A 19434-nucleotide genomic window follows, 5' to 3' on the forward strand; every position below is an offset into this window, starting at 1 on the left:
CACCCTTACATCACCCATCCTATCCATGTGGTCACTTGGTCCCAGACCTGCCTCCCATGTCACCCAAAGAAAATTGCGTGAGGCTTAGGTGATGGGATGGCATGTGGTCAAAGGGTGACCCATCACATCCAATGTGTCCCCCCCCCCTAAACAAAGCAATTTTTTTTTATAATTTACAACACCAGTCTAGTTGGGGATGAAGTCAGCCTGTTTAATGTGCCTCTGAAAACATAAACCTGCATACCAAATCAAAACCCAAGATCATTTATAATGCCACCTAAGAAGGACTCACATGGGAAATGGCCTTCCTAACTCCCTTCCCCTTTCCAACCACTCCTCTACACATGGATGTACATGCGACTTCAAGGTGGAAGGAAAGTGGGCAAGGGTGGAGCTCGCCCAATCAATGTGTCACTTCCTTTTTCATGTAATATGCTAGTTCTCCAATGAAATTGATGCATCTAACCAAATTTGCATGGGGGTTGTGATGGAGGGTAAATTCTACACATTTAATTTTCCATTGGTCAAATATGGCTGCATGTTGTCCCATGATAGTCCTCTCCCATATGGTACACTAGCTAATGGAGGGAGTTGGGAGTTGATGAGAAATGGTTAGCATTTAAACTATTTGACTTTAATACATGCCTTCCATGTTAGACTCTTCCAAAAGAAACTAAACCAAAATCTATCATTATGTAATTTGATGTTGTGCATCCACTTTGGAGAAAGGGGACAAGTGGGGTGGCGTTAGCTTCCAAGTGGTGGACATTTATTCAATAAAGTTTTGTTAGTGCAAATAGGATAAGGTAAGACATTAGTTTTAGTTTATTAACTTATTTTTTAATTTATTTTTAAATTACAAAAATTCTTCTTTAAAATACTATCCCAAGATACTAAATGAGATCTTATAAGGTATATTCTCTATTCTAAGAGAATTAAAAAAAATTCCATCTAAATGATAGAAAGCAATTTTTCTCTAAAGGATAAATTTTCTCAATTATCCCATTTTTCTTGTTAGAAGTTGTAATCTTTCCTTGGTGTATTTATAAACCAAGGTTAGACCTCCTTTATTTATTATTATAATATATTAGGATATAAGCCAAGGTATCCAAATATATTTCTTTTGTGTCCTTTTTCCACTACATCTTATTTTGTCATCTAGTGGAATATGTGAGGATAAATATGTATTGTAATTTCTAATTTTAGATTATTCCTCCTTAAGAGGAATCTCACACTTGGCCTCACACACATATGAATGGTGGCATTCATAGACATGGGAGTTACATTCTAACTCCTCTCTCTCATCTCTATTTAAGAGATGACCCTCTTCTCTCATTTAACAATGAGGTTTCTTCCTCTTCTCAATTATTGTATGAGCATTGCTCTCTATCTCTCTCTCTCTCTCTTCCTTCCTAGGCTTTTGATGCCTCATTCATAATGTCACAAGGGGTTTTGTTTGCTTTCCCCTTTCCAAATATCTTGTCTCATGGTGTTGGAGCTTGAAGCTTTCTCTCTCCTATTTTATGGTAATATATTTTCATGCATTTACTCACTTAGATTCTTTCCTGGTATTGTTTATTTACAGATTTATTTTTCCATTTCTAACATGGTATCAGAGTAGTTTAATCTTTGTTTTGAGTGTTTGCATGAAGGTACGATTCGAAGGAGACTCTTGAGAGAGATTTCACTAATTTCTTCTTTAATCTTCTTAAGATGGAAGAAATTGATTTTTTTTTGGATTTGGCTGGTTTACCGCCAAACCTGATTAACTTTTGTGTGCTCTAATTTGTGCAAGTTAGTTCTTATTTTCTTTTAGTTTTCATCGAACCCCCTTTGGAAGGCTTGCCGCCAAAGGGTTTTCCTTTTAAGCTACTCTGTGCTCTCTTGATATCTGTCTTGCCTATCTTCCCTTCTTTTCTATATGAGGATGGCATTTGTCATTGCAGATTTTTAAAAAAATTCTCATGGCTTCTTAGATTTCCATGTACCATAATATCCACTATATTTTTATATTAATACATACATTATATCTAATTCATTATGATATTTTTTTTATATTCCTCATAATGGCAGTCGAAGCATTCATGTTGACCATATTTTTCACATTGTTTTTTTTTTTTTTTTGTTACTGCTGGCCGAAGCCCCACACATTGGCCTCCTCAACCAGCCTGTAAAGCCACCCACAAAAATGCTCTACTTTTGTCGTGAACTGGATTCAGATTCAGATTCTTCTTCGCCGGCCTGCTGATATGTTGTTTCTGTTTTCGCCTCTGCTAGGCTTTAACGGTGGATGGGATGAGTCTGTTAGAGCTGAAGAAGTCCTTTGAAGCATCTAAGACGTCTGGTCCTTTTTTGGACTGGAACAAGAATGATGCAGATCCGTGCTCATTGATGGGAGTTAGCTGTGATTCTGGCTCAGGGCATGTTACGGGATTGAATGTCAGTGGGATGTCTTATTGCGGCCATGATCCTCTATCTGAGACTTGCCCCACCAATGTGACCTCTAGCTTGAAGCTCGGCTACTCGGGGCCTAACAGAGTCATAGCTGGAGCTGCCATCAGGAGCTTGACGGAGCTGCGGGTTTTATCCCTGCCTGCCAATGGACTTGGTGGCTGCATACCCATTGAGATTGGTAAGTTGAGTTTTTTGCAAGTATTAAAACTACAAAGCAATTCTTTGACAGGCCGTGTTCCTGTAGACTTAGTAGATTGTCTGCCCTGCGGGTGCTCAATCTGGGTTACGATTTGTTAGCTGGGGAAATACCTGTTGTGCTTGGAAAATGTTTGAATTTGGAAACCCTCGCTCAAGTATTATCCTGAAACTTGGAATTCAGTGCAACCGTGCTTCTTCAACAAATGAATAATCTTCTCTACGTTTAACAGCATTTGAAGTTTTTACAAGTGGGGTCGGCACTGGAAAATCCGAGTAATCTGGGCCTCGGAGAGGTTGAGTATAATCTCTTTATATTTAGATTCAGAGGTAACTTTTCTGGTTTTTTCATGCAAGATTCTTTTTCTTTTTTTTAGTTCTTGACAGAGCATCTTTTTCTTTTATTCTTGCCTTTTGTCAACCTATTTTTGGCATGAAATCATTCATTGTCAGACAAGTGCAATATTCTATTTTAAATCTCTCTTACTCATCACAAGCTTTTATTCAAACTTTTTTTAGAAAAGTTTCTCAACTCTTTTTAGTATACTCTTATCTGCCAGATCTGACCTCTATCATTAATTACTAAGTTTTTTTAGTTATATCTTTCTTAATATTTTATTTCAAAAAAATTCTTTTTGAATCACTTTCCATCGTGAAGGCATAGTATGAGAAAAATGGGGAGATCTTTTTGCCCCATGACTTTATGTTCTTATTACTTTGAGGTTATATTTTTGAACCAAGGTAAATATTGTGACTTTCCAAAATATTAAGTATGGAAAGGTGATTATTTTCTTTAACCAATCTATTTTCGTATATTTATTTGAGTATATATGGGGGCCCACATATATGCCCAGATAAATATATAATTTATGAATATAATATTTCAAAAATTAATATATGCCTTTGCAAAATGAATTAAATACTCATGTTTACCCTCAATGGAGTTTTATACCTGATATCTATATTTAGTTGATCTTCCTTAAATCATTTTTAATTGGATTATGAGTAATCTTACACATTTGCCTCCATTTTGATATTTTGATGTGCCCATAGCTGCACTTTTATGCTTTTATAGCATCATTCTATGCCCATGTTGGCACTTTATGGTTTTATACCATTGATCTACATGATTTATATGATATTTGTTTTGAGATGCATAGGGCGCCAATTTTTTCAAGGTTAACTATGTAGGTCCCCTCAGTATAACTGATACATAGTTTCCTTATCTGGCCCATGGAGTATCCCTCCATCCTATATTGGTGTGCACTCATATTAAATGGAGTTTCCCTCCATTTGATCCTATCTGTTCCACTTTGATAGGATAATATTTCTATGGAGTTTCCCTCCATTTTGTTCCATTTTGTTCCTCAATGAAGAGGATACTATTATTGGAGTTTTCTCTCCAAATTCAGATGATTTGATCCAATTTGAAGGCAATATGTTGTTCTATCCTCATAATTCATTCTTTTGATTATCCTAACAAATCATGATAATTCTAATTTGATCAGCATGTCTCTCTTTTTACTTTATATATTAATGTGATAATGATCTGCATACTTTATTGCTTAGATCATGAGTCATGCATGTTATGGATTGATCACCCCTTAACTTGTAGTGGGATGATTCATTAAGTGGACTGTCTATATCCACGTGATTGATGCAATGTTGATGCACGTATCATTAGTTGGCCTTGTCTGTGGTCATTTGTGCATTAGTATAATATACTTTTCATGAGAGTATTGATCAAGCTTTTTACTCAATTTGTCCTTGTTGACAATTTTTTGAGCATATACTTTATCTTGATATCAGGTTATCTCCATTGTTTTGTGGTAACATGTTTTACTCATTGTTTCTCTATGAGAGCCTTATTATCCTTATTCAAAAGGATTTTGAATTTGCATATATAATGGCATTATACTTGTGGATATTTTTCTTGTTGTTCTTTCTTTTTAGGTGATCCATCAAGGAACCTTCTTGGTTTTCCACATATGAAGAGGCGTCTATGCTTCCACATGATCACATTCAAAGGACTCATGTACTTCTCTTGGATCTAAAAATGTTCCATATGGCTTGAAGACGATCAACTTACTTCATATTGAAGATTAAATTGCAGATTTTTGTAAATTATGGGTTTAATACCCTTTGATGTAATTACCCCAAGTAAAGATTAAAGGGGGGTGTTATAATTTGTAATCTTTCCTTGGTGTATTTATAAACCAAGGTTAGACCTCCTTTATTTATTATTATAATATATTCGGATATAAGCCAAGGTATCCTAATATATTTCTTTTTTGTCCTTTTTCCACTACATCTTATTTTGTCATCTAGTGGAATATGTGAGGATAAATATGTATTGTAATTTCTAATTTTAGATTATTCCTCCTTAAGAGGAATCTCACACTTGGCCTCACACACATATGAATGGTGGCATTTATAGACATGGGAGTTACATTCTAACTCCTCTCTCTCATCTCTATTTAAGAGATGACCCTCTTCTCTCATTTAACAATGAGGTTTCTTCCTCTTCTCAATTATTGTATGAGCATTGCTCTCTATCTCTCTCTCTCTTCCTTCTTAGCCTTTTGATGCCTCATTCATAATGTCACAAGGGGTTTTCTTTGCTTTCCCCTTTCCAAATATCTTGTCTCATGGTGTTGGAGCTTGAAGCTTTCTCTCTCCTATTTTATGGTAATATCTTTTCATGCATTTACTTACTTAGATTCTTTCCCGGTATTGTTTATTTACAGATTTCTTTTTCCATTTCTAACATTTCTTTTCCAAGAGCTGATTTTTTTTTTTAATTTCTTTAATTAGCCAAGGGGGATTTTTTTAAAAAAAATTGAATTATAACATAGAGTTTAAATGTCTTGCTAATACAATAACATAGGATTATTTCCCCTTTCAATCAAATACAAAAATGTGAGAGGAGGTTTAATTCATGTAGTTTTAAACAACCTCACTTTACATAGACCCATTGTTACCCAAGTGTTATGAAACTGGGCTCTGATACCAAAATGTCATGCCCAAAATACAACGGCCAAAACACACCAATTTTTTATTTTTTTTACAATGATAATAGGATTAAATGTAATACATAAGTATTTGAATAAAATTACTTAACTTCCTCATACTCATGTATAATTACAAAATTTAAGCACCAATTAAACACAAATTTTCTTAACATATTTTAAACATAAATTGCATAACTTAATATATATCACCATGTTATCCAATTAAACTCAATCAAATGAATACGATTTCAAAACATAAGAATACCGTAGAAAGATGAAACATCATTTATCCATATTTTTGATACACACATACATCTAACCAAATTACACAAAGAAAATGATATGGATGGATCATACTCCATTTTGAGTTTTTTAATTCAATCATCTAATTCAAGGACTCCCTCGGCAAAGAACTAGGGAAGAAAACCTGAGATCATAGTCATATACACAATAAGTTTAACAATCACATTTTTACAATGAAACCATTATCTCCAGGATAAATCTCTCAACATTTGAATTTAAATGCAACTCTAATTTTTTTGCTTGGTTCAACAATAGGGAAACTGTTATGAAGTCTGCAACACATCATGGTAATCATGGAGAGGATGAAAATTGATCGGGAGACAACCAATCATAACATGAAGACAAAATCAAACATTTACTCCCATCTTGGTTTGCACAACAGGTTTGACATTGAACCAAACTAGGGAGAAGGTGGATTTTTCCAATAGGAGACATCAAACACAACACCATAATAGGTGCCCTTTCGGGGCTAAAACTCAAAAACTTCCTTCTTCCATTCTTACATTCCAAAACTCAAAATGTTGTTTATGCTGATGAGTAGGGGCCCATAACACCCTAATCTCTCTCCCTCTTCTCATCCTGAGAAGAGACTCTACATTGTTGGAATCCAACTAAAAGCCTCCTCCCATACATGACCACTTCTACCCTATCTGAGGGTGAGTAATGCCAATACAACCCATATAATCCCTTCAAAAAGAAAAAGTGAAAAACAAAAGAAAACATTTAAGAAATCCCATTTCAATCCCTCCCAAACATAATCAACAAACGCAAAAATATACATATGCAAACAAAATGATTTAAGCGTGAAGCAAAACATGAACAACATATGTTGAGGGATTTCTACCTTCAAAATAGGGTTATGGCAATTGAACAAATTTGAGATGAGCTTCCTTTTGTCTCCTTCTCCTTCAATCCTGAATTGCTCTCTAAAACTAGAGGTTGGGTGAACACTCAAACCCTCTCAAATTTGCCTCTAAATAAGTTTCTAAACTTAACCACCTTCCAAATGTAATAACTCCCCCACTTGCCTAAATTTTCTAGAGTCTTCTAGGTCAACTAGTCATAAGACTAACCTCAAGGTGGAGTTAGAGTTATCCAACTCATGATGAAAACATTTAATTTTCGTGATAAAGAAAAAATGGGGTTTTTGGGTGACCATAAAAGTCAACAAAAAGGGGCTAGGAGGGTGGAAAATGTCCCCAATGCATACCCATTCCCCTTAGGTACTTAGATTTCATGATTTTTGGCCTTTAGGACTAATTAGGGACCTATCAAAAGATTCAAATTTTTATGATTTTCTAACAACCTTCAAAAATGCAAATTACTCACTAATCCTGATTAGGGTAATTAAATCTTAATTATTGATTGATTAGCAAAAAGGTAACTAACCTAGTCCAACTTAGATCTTTAGGTTACTCAGTTAATCCTAACTATCATGCTCGAATGCATATACAATTCATGAGTGTCAAGCGACACTAAAAAATCACTCTTACAAAACATTAACACTTAACAATTACAAAATGATACATTCATTCAATCCAAGATACCAATAAAATATGAACAACGGGGTTTGCATCTTTTGTTAGACTCAACCCTGGTTTCCACAATTGGTACATAGGGTTCAGTTCCATTTGTCTAATGGAGTTTTCGGCTAAAATATCCTACACACTCATTGCACACATTAGTAGCTCAAGAAAAACTCATGCATACATATATATATATATATATATATATATATATATATATATATATATATATATATATATATATATATATATATATATATATATATATATATATATATATATATATATACTTATCATGGAAATCACATAAATTAAACATGAATCTTTCATATAACTAACTATTTAATTCATTTCTACATAATCAATATAACATAACTTATTCTTTAATTCATATTAAAATACTAGAATAATCATCAGTAGGCATGCGTATACCTAGACATCATAACATCACCAATAGGGCACACTGAACCATCTAAATTGTATATAAACCAATCATTGAGGTACCATAATCAACATCATCATCATTGGGTGAAAACACCTTGTATCATCGTTTGTGAAATTTTAAAGTTTAAACAGTTCAGATAATGTAGTAGCTTTTGAATCACTAGGTATTAGAATTTGGATGTATCAACTGATCTCAATTTTCATTAAGGAATTCACAAAATAAAACATTAGTTCATATCCATTTCAATTTCCTATAATGGTTTTAACAGAGAATTCATATTTCATAATTACATACGAGGAGGGACCTTACAGGTTACATTGTTACAATTCTTGGAAAGGTTTGATAGGAATTGTACATACACATATAGCTTTCTCATTGCGATGATTCAATAATAATTCTTTTTAAAAATAGTGGTTAATAGGATTTTGAGTATTCTTATATTTCATGTTGGCATTCTCTATTATTTTCATAGATCAATGTGTGTGAGGCCCTATCCCAAGTTTTTATATGATTTTAGTGACTTGCATAGTAGATCTCCTATTAGATATCTTATGTTGATAGACTATGGATTTAAACTCTAATTGACAAGGACTAGATATTGTTTTGTGTTAATTTTTATGCTTTTGAAGAAAAATTTATGGTAATTTATTATGTATGTGTTATGATGTGAAAATAAATTTAATTACTATGATAATGCAATATGAGTATTAGATTTTGTATAAAATTGTGGATTATGTTTTGGAGGAGATTAGTGGTAAATTGGAGGTTATGTAACTAAATTAATTTCTCCATATACTGGTCTCCATAGGTGATTCAAGTAGAATTATTTTGTGAAATTATGATTTAGTTTATATGATGATGAGATATGAATTATTGTGAGTGGTTTTAATTCAAATGATATATGATTAAATGATGTTCTCCTCCTATGTTTATATGTGATTTATAAATAGTTAAGTGATTAAAAAGATCACATAGTTGAATATTTTCTTTACACAAATTTGTTTGGAAAATTCCAATTGTATTATGATGAGAGGTGATCATAATGCTAGATGCTTTAAGTCATTTATGTGTACATGTAATTTCATGTGGGAGTTTCCTTAGAAAGGTGTTAATTTATTCTATTGTGTGAGTTATGAATTAATTGTATAGAAATGGTAATTAAATGCTAAATGTATAAATAATGATTGGATACTTTTATTGTTATATTATGGTTGATTTATTTGACTAAATATTACAATATGATGACTATATAATAGATGAGATAATTTAGTAGATGGTGAATTTTTTAATGCAATTATATTATGAATTGATTATGTAAATGATGTTATTTCCTAATATGGTATATCTTATTTCTTCAACTAATAGTACTCAAATTGTGACGTGTAATAAAATAACCATGGAAATTATTCAGAGAACTTGGACCAAACCTATGTGAGACATATAAGCCAAGGTTACATTTATTGAATAGAAAAAATCCTCGCATGTAATTGTATTTTATTCATAAATATGAAAGCTTGCATGGATGTTTATGTGTAAATCATGAATTCTATTTTTCCTATTTCCTAGCTAGACATGAAATGTGTTTATGTGATGTATTTTGTGGTGTCACTTGAGAATTATATTGGGCTTATGTGGCTATGACATGTCCACTTGGGATAATGTATTTTTTTAAATCTTTACCTATGTACCATTTTGGAATCCCCATAATAACCACTCAGTTAGAGCTAGGTGGGTATCATAGAAAATAATTCTCTATTATTTTTTAAATCTTGGAATAATGTGTGTGATAATGGCTATGACATGTCCACTTGGGATAATGTATTTTTTTAAATCTTTACCTTTGTACCATTTTGGAATCCCCATAATAACCACTCAGTCAGAGCTGTGTGGGTATCATAGAGAATAATGATAACCTAGGTGATTATCATAATTTGGCCATTAATATGCTCTTGGGTCTCATTTAACCGCTCAAAAACCTAGCTTAATTACACCTATGAGCATATTAATGGCCAAATTATGATACCCACCTAGTAGTACCTTGGGTTGGGGGTTGATTATTTATCAAATTAGAACCCATACCTCATTTATGACCCTTCTATAAGGCCACTAGTAAGAAGTGATGATTTTGGAAGGGATGAAAAATCCATTATCCATCCCTTGCCCTTGGTCATAATCTCATTTATGAGCATAGACCAAAAGAAGTAAGAAGTTTGTGCAGCACATGCCTTCCTTATGAGAGTTGGCTAGGAGTTGGTGATATCATTTTTAGTGGAATTTTTTGAGGCATTTTGGGTGTTCACCACTTTCCATATTTGAGGGGTCTTCTAAGAGTTAGGGAGGAATTTTTGAAGGGTTTTGGGGACCAATGGAAGCTCTTCTAAAAATATCTTTCCATAAGTTGGATCTAGGTTGGTAATCTTTTTTTCCTTTTATTATGTTGTACCATGTATGTGAAGATGGATCTAGATGTAAAATTATGTTTCTTTGATGTTTTTTTGTGTTTTTTTATTGCATGGAAGTAGATACTCTTTTTCTCGTGTTCTTGTTGCTTGCATGTTTTTTGGGAGTGCAAGGCTAAACTCTCCCTTGGGATGGAAGAGTATCCTTTGGGTGAAGGGAGTATGGAAGCCATGGTGTAGAGACTTTTTTCTTGGAAAGGAGAACAACAAATACATGAATTATGGGGTTTATATTGTTTGTTGGTATATCTTTTATTGGAGGTCATAAAGCTTTATTTCCCTTGAGAGAGTTTATGGAAGAAGGGTTGTTTTTTTTTAGAAATAGGAAATACTAGTGGGTTTGAATCAATATTTCAAAAAAAAAAATCCAAATATGGATATCTTTTATAACTTTCAAACATGCACATATACATATACTAAAAAGTAAACATAACATTAAAGAAATGCATCTCATAAAAAAATTATTTGTTAACTAGGGTAAGCCTGGCTAAGGGAAAACCTTAGTGGGGATGGTACCCAAAAAATTATCCATTGATCAAAAGTTGTTAGATGACTAGGACTTGTTAGAAGCCCAAACCCTGTTACGAGTTGTTATTACAATTACAAAATGTATGCAAGATGAGCCCACTACCCAAACATGAAATACATAATAATATTTAGTACAAAAAGATATAGATACAAAAATCTCTTTCCAATGCTAATATCTTCAATACTTTTTTTGACCTTTTTAGCGTGTACAATCTTTGCATCTTTTGCCTCTGTCATGCCCAAAATACAAGGGCAAAAACACACCAACAATTTTTCTTAAATTTCTTTTTTTTCATTTAAATTTGGATAGTCCACTATGTTAATACATGCTACACTAAATAGGTTATGGAAATTTGACATGGTATTAAAAGAGAGTTTCATTTACAATTCATTAAGATGTATAGTTGACATCTCAACATAATAAATGGGTTCGGACACTCAAGTCAAGGTGTTTCTAGAACACCTTGTTTGGGTTAACTAGGTTGGTTGACTAAACCCTAACTGAGTGGTGATATCATATTTCAAGTCTATTTAGATTTATTTAGTTCACTGGTTATTTTTGGATTAGATTTATTTAGGTTTTAGTTAGGTTAAGTCCAATAATTCATGTTTTGACAACATCTCAGAATTTCACCTTATAGGGTACAATTGGGTTCAAACCTTAATTAATGACTAGGCCACCCTTTCTTGACCCCTTTATATGTCACATTATTAATGTTGAATGTAATTTCATAAGTTATAATAGGTTATCATATCAACTACTACTTATTTAGTGTATCAATTCAATCTCCTAGGTGAACTAGTTTTGCATCTTCCACATGTTTATCTAATAGCTTAATACTTGATTCCAAAAAATAAAATAACTATTAAACTAATAAAAATCATTAATTAATTATTACTAAATCATTTACAACATTCATTACATCTTCAATCATAATCCAATTTACCAACTCAAGATGTCTAGTCAATTTTCATCTTACAACCCCTTTTAAACATTACATGCACATTAATGTGTCCTCATAACACCTTAAAATCGAAACATTAATAAAAAAAAAATCATATCTAGTTAATTATTTAATAAAATAATATAATTATTAGGCTCATTCCTTATTTTAAATCTAATTATACACATATTCATACATTGAAGGACATGATTATCTCCTATTACTATCACGATTCAACTCCAATACTAATTCTATAGACTAATGCTCATAATACCTTTTACCAACTTTATCAAATTTATTATTTCCAATCATTAAAATGAATATCAAATTTCGAATTCCTATTAGAATAATCATATTTAAAACTAAATTCTAACATATAACTTCTAACCATAAAATAATTACTAACACTAATATTCAAATATGAAAGTTATATAGCATAACTTATAATCCAACACTTACTATATATATATATATATATATATATATATATATATATATATATATATATATATATATATATATATATATATATATATATATATATATATATATATATATATATATATATATATATATATATATATATATATATATATATATATAACAATAAACCCACCTTTATTTAAAAGAATAACTTACATGTTAATTAATTTGCACTTTAACTTTATTACTCACCTTTTTAAACACCTAACATCTAACTACCAACTAGCTTTAACTAACTAAACATCCCTAACTAACGCTTACCTACTAAAATTACACTAAACTTTAACTAAACTAACATCTAACACCTCTTTTATTAATAGAATTACTAACGTAAATAAATCCTAATTTTTCTTACTAATACTAACCATTTTAATTTTGCAAAAACAACCAACAAACTAATTACCTTAACTAGCATACCACTATCACTTAACTACCCCTAAGCCTACCTTCCACTTGGCAAGTGGACCAACCACTTTCTTGGGTGTTCCCCAAGGTGCCCTCATGCTGACCCATGCAATCAGTACACTGCCCAAAGAAGCATGATCTCCTTTTTGACAAGGTACATTGGGTAAGTTTGGGGGGCAAAGTTTTTAAGTTTACATATTGCATAAATTAAAGGGTCTTCACACCATCCTCTTCCCATCACTTCCTTAGTGATGTGTTTCCCCAAGTCAATATACCATTCTTCATGGGGATTGATGTGATGTTCCCACCTTTGGGAGAGGAGGAAATGGGGTGATGTCAGCACCCATGTGGTGGTTTGTTTTTTATTTAAAAGGAGTTATGCAATAAAGTTTTCTTGGTGAAACATAGGATAAGGTAGGACCATTTAGCTTCAACTTATTAATTTATTTTTAATTCATTTTTAAATTGAAAGATTTTCTTTTAAAATGGTATCCAAAGATACTAAATGGAATCATAATAAAATATTCTCTATTTCCTCAGAGATTTTAAATTTTTCCTCATACTAAAAGTAGAGAGCTTATTTTCTCTAGGATGGTAATTATTTTTCTTCCTAATTGGATTATAACATAGGTTTAATGTTTATGTTGATAAAGTAATGTAGGAGTATTTTTCTTCCTAATAATCATGAAGATAAAAATGAAGTACCAATCACATCAACGATTTTTCTTAACATAGTTTGGTATGGAATTGCATAAATTCATATATATCATCATTTTATCTAATTGACATTAATCAAATAAATACAAATTCAAACTATAAGAATGTCAAAGAAAAAGTAAAACATCATTGCATCCATTTTCAATAAATATATGCCTATAAATTGAATTACACAAAATGTCATATGAATAGAAAGTACTCCATTTTTATTCATTCATCTAATTCAAGGACTTCCCTAGGAATGAACTAAGGAAGAATACCCAAGATCATAATCATTTTGATAATAAGTTTAACAATAAAATTTTCACGATAGGATTATTTGAAAGAGACTAGCGACCAGGTGGATGCTGAAAACCAGGACCAGATGGATGCTAAAAACCAAGACCAAGAGGACATGGACAACAGGAAGACCATAGAAGCTGCAAAATCCCTACAAGTTCTTGACAAAGAGAATTGATAGTTAGGTTGTTGTTCTTTCCTACTATAGTTGGTTCCTTTTTTATCTAGTTTTACTATTTTTTAATTCCTGGCCGCAGGTCTATTTTATGGTTGGCTTCTTTTAAGCTACTTCATTTACACTGGACTTTACTGAATACTTCTATTTTTGATATATTGTAATACTTTCAAGTTTCAGGATCCCTATAAAACCTGTTTTACTTAATCAAAAATATTTTTACAACAAGATCATTATCCTAATAAGAAATCTCCCAACACATTTGAATTGAAATATCAACTCTAAACTTTTTTCTTGGCTCCATAATAGGGTAACCACTATGAAATCTACAACACATCAAGGTAACCATGGGGAGAATGAAACTGACTGAGAGACAAACAAATTTAACATGATGACAAAATCAACCCATTTACTCCCATCCTAGGTTTACACAATACGTTTATCATTGAACCACACTAGGGAGAAAGTGGACTTTTCTAAATAGGAGTGATGTAGGAGCATCTTTGATTACAATGCTATCTTGCATATTTTTAGTTCTTATACTACTTCTAAAATTGGGTTCTGCTGAAACTGCATTTTTTGGTTTCTAGGTGCCTGTTGCAGACCATGTAACTAATTTTTTTTAATGAATGAATTGATGTTCACTTTAATTATTGAAGAGGGCCTAGAGTACTATCTATGTTCAAGATTTAAAGTCCTAACTCCTTATAGTTTTGTAGATATGGAAATTCTCTCGAAACATCAATTTTTGGAAGTTTTGTGCAATAGTTTTCTATATGCAACTTTCAAAATGGATGTGCTTTTCCTTAATGAATCAGCCCTTGTGAACTTAAGGGTTATAGAGGACATAGATATCTACCCATAGTTTGAAGCACAAGTTCCAACTCATTCAAAGCTAGGAGATATCATAATTTTGCTTGCACATAAATTTAAAGATAGTTAATTGCTAATGCAAGTCGACTTGTGTATTTATTTTTTGTTATTTTCATTTAATATTTGCTAAGAGCCAACTTATGGCTTCTCCATGTTATAGAATGATATATAAGACATTTTTGCTAGTATAAATAGAGTGTTTAGGCTATGAGCTAGGGTAGTGAAGAGCTTTAGAAGATGATTTGAGAGCATAACTAGAAATTGCAAATTTACTTCTGATCTTACATCTAAATGTAATTGTATCTGGCTATAACACAGGCCTTACAGCTAGGCATGTATGAAGATATTTTGATGAATCAATAAAATTATTTCACTCTTCTTTCTGCTTTGGTTTCTATTCTTTGTGATGCAGTACGATTCAGATGAACCCCAAAATGAACAAGAGGAACAAGATTCAAATCTAGAGAGAGAATATTTCATGTATTTGAATCAAAAAGTTTACATACAACATGCTCAACTATTACAAAGAACAATGCATCTTCCAAAGAAGAATAGATCTCCATACTCAACTATGAACTTCTACCTCCAAGATACTCCACACTAAGACTCCATACTTCCAACTTCTACATCTCCATCGAATAATAATTTTCATCAACTCATCAAATCATAATATCTAAGACTCTACCCAAGACCCCTTTAAATAATTGCCAAAATGGCTTACAGAAGATTCTAGAACAAAGAAAGCCACAAGTTATCTTGACGCAAATACCAACTAATAAATCCTTACATTAAATGTATAACCAAGCCACAAGTCAACTCTCTACAAATATGAAATACCCATAACTAAATTAAATGCCTGAAAGGTTAGCCTGAACTAGAACCACATATAACTTGGCAAATGAAAGCTCCAAAAAATATTGGCACTCAGTATCCAAAGGACCACTTGGCATCAATAAGAACTCAGCACCCAAAGGATCACTCGACATCAATAGGAACTTGACACTTGAAGGATCACTCAGCATCAATAGGAACTCGGCAACCAAAGGATCACTCAACATCAATAAGGAACTTGACCACTACTAAAACTTGGTTAGAACTATCAATTTAGTAAACTCATGAACTCGGTCAAGTCTTCCACACGACCACTACACCCACTTGGTAAGTATTGTTACTCGGAAACCTTTGACTAGAAAGAGAAGGAAAGATAAGAAACCAAGGATGCCCCTACATCATTCTATCAAGGTAAATAGAAAAGAATTTAGATGCTCCTGCAGCAGCCTCTCTAGGTAAATAGGAAAATGTGTTCCACATTTTGATCCCAAAAGAAAATTATGTACTTAGCTTCATCTTTACAAAAGGCTTCCAATCCATCAAAGAAAAGAGATCAAATCTAGAATTCAACCACCTATGCTTCATCCATTCAAAAATTAGAATCTCATCCAACCAATCAACATAAAAACTCAATTGAAAATCATAATGCTCCATCTGATTAGCAACAATATATGAACTCAGATCCATCATAGAAAAAGCATATAAATCCATCATATGGGAATCCTCCACCAAATCAATAGAAAATGAATCCATATTAGGAACATGCAATAATAACCTTATATATATTCATTCTTTGAGCAACATGTAAAGCATTAGCATCATCAAAATCCACATTAGTAACAACATCTATATCCTTCAGCATCTCAACAGCAACATATAAGTTCAAGTTCAAATCAGCAACAAAAACATCATGTAAATCCACATGAATAACATCTTTGAAACCCTCAACCACATTACCAACATAAGTGAAACTCTCCTCTTTAGCAATCTCATCATGCACAAGAAGATGTTTTGCAATTTCCATGTTAGATCTATCCATCTGCTCATGAAAACCAAAAGACACTTCCTAAATTTCAATAAAATCATCATGCACTTCTACAATCTATCTTCTTCTTTTCATAATCTTTTTAATCAGCCAAGAAAGCTTCTTTCTAATCCTTAGATGCCAACTCAAATTAGGCTTTTCTAGATCATCAATTCTTTCATGTAAGTTATCCCAAAAAGAATCATATTCATCACTCTCAACCTCATGAAGATGTCTTCTATGATTTTGTGCTAACTCAATAGCTTCTACTCTGGTTGCAAGTTTCCTCACCATGTCTAATAATTTTGGATCAACATTTCTCCTTCCTTGAACCATCTTTACAAATAAAGAAAAACTGATAAGTCCTCTACAAGTGCAAGCCAAATCCATAGATCTACCACCCTACATGAAATCACCAACTAGATAGGACTTCTAAAATGAAAACCCTTCTCTAATAAACTTCATCCAACCAAGGTCCTAGTAAAAACTACCTCACACTCAATGATCTACTTACACACTTAGGAACAACTGTGCTTTGATACCATCTGATGCAGTATGATTTAGATGTATCCCAAAATGCACAAGAGCAACAAGATTTAGATGTAGAGAGAGAATATTTCATATATTCAAATCAAGAAGTTTACATCCAACATGCCTGGCCATTACAAAGAAGAATACATCTTCCAAAGAAGAAAATATCTCTAGACTCAACTATGAACTTCTACCTCCAAGAAAATCCACACTAAGACTCCACACTTCCAACTTCTACATCTCCGTCAAATAATAATTTTCATCAACTCATCAAATCATAATGCTTAAGGCTCTACCCAAGACCCCTTTAAATACTTGCCAAAATGGCTTATAGAATATTCTAGAACAATGAAAGCCACAAATCAGCCTAATGCAAATACCAACTAATAAATCCTTACATTAAATGTATAACGAATCCACAAGTTAGCTCTCTACAAATATTAAATACCCATAACTAAATTAAAATTTTGAGAGGTTAGTCCGAACTGGAACCATAGATAACTTGGAAAATGAAGGCTCCACAAAATACTAGCACTCGGTATCCAAAGGATCCCTCATCATCAATAGGAACTCAGAACCCAAAGGATCACTCAACATCAATAGGAACTCAGCACCTAAAGGATCACTCAACGTTAATAGGAACTCAACACCCAAAGGATCACTCAACATTAATAGGAACTTAGCACCCAAATGATCACTCACCATCAATAGGAACTTAGAAACCAAAGGATCACTCAACATTAATAAGGAACTTGAAAACCATTGCAACTTAGTTAGAACTATCAATTTAGTAAACTCATGTACTCGGTCAATTCTTCCACTTGGCCACAACATCCACTTAGTAGCTACTACAACTCAGTAAGTATTGTTACTTGGAAACCTTTGACCAAGAAGAGAAGGAAAGATAAGAAACCAAGGATCCCCCTACATCATTCTACCAAGGTAAATAGAAAAGAATTAAAATGCTCCTACATCACTTTGTGTTTTCTTCCATTGTGTAACTCTTACAGGGTGGTTCAGAGAGCTAGGTGTGCTATTGACCCTAGTTTTCCCTATCCTTCCTTACACCAGGTGGTATCAAAGCTTGAGGTTCATCCTTGTGAAGATTGGATCATGTAGAACCCTAATTTTCATTTGGTTGTAGGGTGGTAGATCTATGGATTTGAACTATAACTTGCAAAGGGTTATGATCTTGTAGGAACTTAATTTGTAAAGATGGTTCATAGTAGAGGAAATGTTGATAATGCTATATTGGATCAATTGATAAAACTTGTAGCTAGATTAGATGCTATGGATATATCCCATAGGAGAGGAGCACATCTTGAGGATGTAAGTGATGATGAAGCAGTAGCATCAAACCATAATTTAGAACTTGAGGAAGATCAAGATGAGGAAAGATTATTGAGAGTGTTGTCTAGGGAAAATTCAAATCCTACTATAGAAGTTGTTCCTTATGATGAAAAATTAGATACCAATGGTATCTTAGATTGGATCTATGATATGGAGAAGCTCATTGAGTCTGAAAACACTCCTCATAATAAGAAGGTGGAGATTACAGTTACTAGGCTAAAAGGTCATGCTTCACTATGGTTGGAGCACTTGCAAACTATTAGGCAAAGGAGAGGAAAGGAGAAGATTAGAATTTGGCTAATGATGGTGAACAAGGTAGAGAATAAATTCCTTCCTACTAATTACCATGTTAGCTTGTTGAGAAAGATGCAAAATTTGAAATGAAAGGACATGGCTATGAAAGAGTATACCGAGGAATTCTATAGATTGGACATCAGATCTGGACATGTGGATGATGATGTTGAGAAAATTGTAAGGTACATAAATGAATTGAGATCTAGAATTCAAGATGAAATAAATTTTGTGAAGTTGGAAAGTGTGGAAGAAGCATATCGATATGCCTTGAGAGCTGGGGAAATCTTGACAAAGAAGTATGAACAAAGAAAAAGAGGTGGAGGTGGTAGATTCCAAAGAGGCAGATGGAGAAGGTGGAAAATTTGACAGTTCTATGAATGATAAAGGAAAATCTAAGTGGAATAATGATGAAAAAGAAAAGATCAAATGGAAAAGTGGTAATTCTTTCTGAGGAGGTACTAATTCTTATTAAGGAAGAGGTAATTCTTATTCTAGAGGTGGATTTCATGGTAATTATTTTAGATGTGGTAAAGAGGGGCATAGATCTTTTGAAAGTAGAGAAAATTTGATGATGTGAAGAACCTTATGTAATAAGGGAAGTCATGAG

This window comes from Cupressus sempervirens, chromosome 10 (assembly GCF_028749045.1).
Source record: "Cupressus sempervirens isolate cs-2001-9-10 chromosome 10, ASM2874904v1, whole genome shotgun sequence".
Lineage (NCBI taxonomy): Eukaryota > Viridiplantae > Streptophyta > Pinopsida > Cupressales > Cupressaceae > Cupressus > Cupressus sempervirens.